The sequence below is a fragment of the Schistocerca americana genome, unplaced genomic scaffold (genome assembly GCF_021461395.2).
Source record: "Schistocerca americana isolate TAMUIC-IGC-003095 unplaced genomic scaffold, iqSchAmer2.1 HiC_scaffold_819, whole genome shotgun sequence".
NCBI lineage: Eukaryota > Metazoa > Arthropoda > Insecta > Orthoptera > Acrididae > Schistocerca > Schistocerca americana.
In genome coordinates this window covers 22,501-27,500 of record NW_025726586.1, presented here as the reverse complement: position 1 = coordinate 27,500, position 5,000 = coordinate 22,501, and the positions used below count along the sequence as shown (strand labels likewise).

At 62.2% G+C, this 5,000-nt stretch overlaps 1 pseudogene; it reads right to left on the bottom strand.

The window, feature by feature from the left end:
* The window catches only part of LOC124591272, a 7,956-nt pseudogene extending 3,031 nt beyond the window's left edge, over positions 1-4,925 (bottom strand).
* Positions 4,926-5,000: the final 75 nt, after the last annotated feature.

The window sequence follows — 5,000 nt, the reverse complement described above, 5'->3', positions numbered from 1 at the left end:
GGGTCGCTGCAAACAGCAAGACGTCATCTGCAAAGGCCGCAGCGTTGACTCTGCGACCGAGGATCCGAGCTCCGATGTGGGAGGGCAGTTGGCCTAAAACGTAGTCCACCGCAAAGTTGAACAGGAGGGGGGAGAGGGGATCGCCCTGGCGAACGCCCCGTGCTGGCTGCACAGACACGCCCACGCCGGCGCCGTCCGCTATCACTGTCGTGCTGCCCTCGTAGCACCGCTCGACATACTCGACAAAGCAATCCGGCAGGCCATGCGCCTTCAGCACGGGGCGAAGGGCAGCATGATCTACCGAATCGAATGCCTTAGATACGTCGATCGATGCCACAAAGACAGAGCGGCAGGAGCGAACTGCGTCGGTGAGAGCAGTGTCCAAGATGAAGGTATTTTCCAACATCCCATCCCGAGGGATGAATGCCCGCTGACGTTCGTCCACAGCACATGCGCGCATCAGGCGTGACGCGAGAACCTTGTGAAAGGTCCGCGCCAACACCGAGCAGACCGTAATGGGGCGAAAGTCAGCGGGGGATGTTGGTGCAGCCGTTTTCGGGAGAAGGGACGTCCGCGCGCGAAGCAGGCGTTCCGGAAGGGCGCGGGCCAGAAGGAAGAGATTCATCACTTTCACCAGGACTTCGTGCGGCAGGCGCCGCAACTCCGCTGGGGTTAGGCCGTCCGGCCCGGCTGCTGATCCCCTGGGCGGCAACGCGGCGGCGACCTCCTCATGTGTGACCGGCCCCCATATGCACTCGAGAGCGACAGGCTCTGAGTGCGGGAGGAGGCGGTCACGAATGAAGCCCGCGGTGGAGATGGGCTTCTTGGTGAAGAGGTCCGCCCAGAAGTCCAGCAGACCAGGGATGGCAGGTGGCGGCTGGAGCAGGGTGCCATCCAAGAGGCCGCGCACGCAACGTGCACGCGACCGTCGGAAGGCATCCTGCGTTCTCGCGTACTCCCAGCGGCGCCGCTTGCGCTTCTGCGTCGGCGGCGCGGCAGGCGGCCGCTTCGATGGTTGGCGCGGCCGCTGTGTCCTGGTGATCGATCTCTCCCCTCTGGACCCGACCGACGCAAGGGCATCCGGGAGCATGCCCAGGATGACATCGGGCGGCGTGCCCCGCCCCAGACCTATGACACGATCCAGGGCAGAGAAACGCTGGGCGGAAGCGGGTAGCCCCGCCAGATGCTCCCAGATGGCGGCGTCAGTCGGCCCCTCCGGCGGCGGCCCGGTGGTGTCGGCCGCGAAGTCCTCGGCTGCGTCGACGGGCGGCGCAGCGGCCTCGCCCGCGTCAGGCAGCGGGCTCGCTGCTCCCTGGCGGGACGCCGGCTCTTCCCCCCGACCGATCTCAAGCGCCTCCATGAATTGGCGGACAAGCTGCTTGTGGGCAGCTTGCCGCCGTCGGCACTTGATTGCCTCGAGCGTTCGGTCGGGGAACATCCTGATGAGTTCTTGATTGACGAAGAAGAACCGGGCGTCCCTCTCAAGGAACAGTTCGGCCTCCGCCTTGGCGAGCGACAGGACTTCTTCCTCCGTCCACCTCGCGCGATGCCTCTCGGTGACGATCTCCGCGTTGGCGGCCGCAAGATGTTGGCGGCGGCGATGGACCCCGAGACCGTTCTTGGTTGTAAAGCTGCGGTGGCACTCACTACAGGTATACATAGCTGCAAAAGTTACAAGATTTTCGGCACGGCCGGTTGGCCGGCTAGGTGCTGGGGGAGTTGGGGTGGCACCTTCAGCGGAAGGGCCACCACTTATTCTCTGCTTACTGCCCCCAACTAAAAAAGGGATAGTGCGAGGGGGGGCTGGTAACCCCCCCAAGCCCCTGGTGCGGTCTTCCACTCTGCGAAATCAGCGGGCCCACGAGAAGGGGAGAAGACCGCAGGAGAGGAGAGGCTAAGAGGGCTAGGCCCATGTATTGCGCATCACTCTCCCAGTAACTATAACCCAAGGAAGGCACCTCGCAGCAGCAGCACGACTACATCAAGACCGCACTTCGAGAAGCCAAGTCCGGATGCAGCCACACCGCTGCCACTTGGCCACCTTAAGAGAGTCATAGTTACTCCCGCCGTTTACCCGCGCTTGCTTGAATTTCTTCACGTTGACATTCAGAGCACTGGGCAGAAATCACATTGCGTCAACACCCGCTAGGGCCATCGCAATGCTTTGTTTTAATTAGACAGTCGGATTCCCCCAGTCCGTGCCAGTTCTGAGTTGATCGTTGAATGGCGGCCGAAGAGAATCCGCGCACCCGCGCGCCCCCGGAGGAGCACGCTAAGGCGGACGCGGCCTCGCAGCAAGGAAGATCCGTGGGAGGCCAAGGCACGGGACCGAGCTCGGATCCTGCACGCAGGTTGAAGCACCGGGGCGCGAACGCCGCGCAGGCGCGCGCATCCTGCACCGCCGGCCAGCACGAGGCCAACCAACGGCGAGAGCAGACCACGCCCGCGCTAAACGCCCGCACTTACCGGCACCCCTACGGCACTCACCTCGCCCAGGCCCGGCACGTTAGCGCTGACCCACTTCCCGACCAAGCCCGACACGCCCCGATCCTCAGAGCCAATCCTTATCCCGAAGTTACGGATCCAATTTGCCGACTTCCCTTACCTACATTATTCTATCGACTAGAGGCTCTTCACCTTGGAGACCTGCTGCGGATATGGGTACGAACCGGCGCGACACCTCCACGTGGCCCTCTCCCGGATTTTCAAGGTCCGAGGGGAAGATCGGGACACCGCCGCAACTGCGGTGCTCTTCGCGTTCCAAACCCTATCTCCCTGCTAGAGGATTCCAGGGAACTCGAACGCTCATGCAGAAAAGAAAACTCTTCCCCGATCTCCCGACGGCGTCTCCGGGTCCTTTTGGGTTACCCCGACGAGCATCTCTAAAAGAGGGGCCCGACTTGTATCGGTTCCGCTGCCGGGTTCCGGAATAGGAACCGGATTCCCTTTCGCCCAACGGGGGCCAGCACAAAGTGCATCATGCTATGACGGCCCCCATCAACATCGGATTTCTCCTAGGGCTTAGGATCGACTGACTCGTGTGCAACGGCTGTTCACACGAAACCCTTCTCCGCGTCAGCCCTCCAGGGCCTCGCTGGAGTATTTGCTACTACCACCAAGATCTGCACCGACGGCGGCTCCAGGCAGGCTCACGCCCAGACCCTTCTGCGCCCACCGCCGCGACCCTCCTACTCGTCAGGGCTTCGCGGCCGGCCGCAAGGACCGGCCATGACTGCCAGACTGACGGCCGAGTATAGGCACGACGCTTCAGCGCCATCCATTTTCAGGGCTAGTTGCTTCGGCAGGTGAGTTGTTACACACTCCTTAGCGGATTCCGACTTCCATGGCCACCGTCCTGCTGTCTTAAGCAACCAACGCCTTTCATGGTTTCCCATGAGCGTCGATTCGGGCGCCTTAACTCGGCGTTTGGTTCATCCCACAGCGCCAGTTCTGCTTACCAAAAGTGGCCCACTTGGCACTCCGATCCGAGTCGTTTGCTCGCGGCTTCAGCATATCAAGCAAGCCGGAGATCTCACCCATTTAAAGTTTGAGAATAGGTTGAGGTCGTTTCGGCCCCAAGGCCTCTAATCATTCGCTTTACCGGATGAGACTCGTACGAGCACCAGCTATCCTGAGGGAAACTTCGGAGGGAACCAGCTACTAGATGGTTCGATTAGTCTTTCGCCCCTATACCCAGCTCCGACGATCGATTTGCACGTCAGAATCGCTACGGACCTCCATCAGGGTTTCCCCTGACTTCGTCCTGGCCAGGCATAGTTCACCATCTTTCGGGTCCCAACGTGTACGCTCTAGGTGCGCCTCACCTCGCAATGAGGACGAGACGCCCCGGGAGTGCGGAGGCCGCCGCCCCGTGAAGGGCGGGGAAGCCCCATCCTCCCTCGGCCCGCGCAAGGCGAGACCTTCACTTTCATTACGCCTTTAGGTTTCGTACAGCCCAATGACTCGCGCACATGTTAGACTCCTTGGTCCGTGTTTCAAGACGGGTCGTGAAATTGTCCAAAGCTGAAGCGCCGCTGACGGGAGCGATTATTCCGCCCGAGAGCATCCCGAGCCAACAGCGGCGCGGGTCCGGGGCCGGGCCAGGTAGGTCCGTCATCCGGGAAGAACCGCGCGCGCTTGCCGGGAGCCCGAGCGCCCAAAGGGGCGAATCGACTCCTCCAGATATACCGCCGGGCAGCCAGCCAGGACACCGGGGCTCTGCCCAACAGACGCGAACCGAGGCCCGCGGAAGGACAGGCTGCGCACCCGGGCCGTAGGCCGGCACCCAGCGGGTCGCGACGTCCTACTAGGGGAGAAGTGCGGCCCACCGCACACCGGAACGGCCCCACCCCGCGGCGAGTGGAAAGGCAACCGGACACGACCCCGCCGCGGATTGCTCCGCGCGGGCGGCCGGCCCCATCTGCCGAGGGCGGAGGCCTGTGGCCGGATGGGCGTGAATCTCACCCGTTCGACCTTTCGGACTTCTCACGTTTACCCCAGAACGGTTTCACGTACTTTTGAACTCTCTCTTCAAAGTTCTTTTCAACTTTCCCTCACGGTACTTGTTCGCTATCGGTCTCGTGGTCATATTTAGTCTCAGATGGAGTTTACCACCCACTTGGAGCTGCACTCTCAAGCAACCCGACTCGAAGGAGAGGTCCCGCCGACGCTCGCACCGGCCGCTACGGGCCTGGCACCCTCTACGGGCCGTGGCCTCATTCAAGTTGGACTTGGGCTCGGCGCGAGGCGTCGGGGTAGTGGACCCTCCCAAACACCACATGCCACGACAGGCGGCAGCCTGCGGGGTTCGGTGCTGGACTCTTCCCTGTTCGCTCGCCGCTACTGGGGGAATCCTTGTTAGTTTCTTTTCCTCCGCTTAGTAATATGCTTAAATTCAGCGGGTAGTCTCGCCTGCTCTGAGGTCGTTGTACGAGGTGTCGCACGCCACACCGCCAGCCGGCTGTGCACGCTACCGAGTAAGTACCGGTATGCGAACCGCC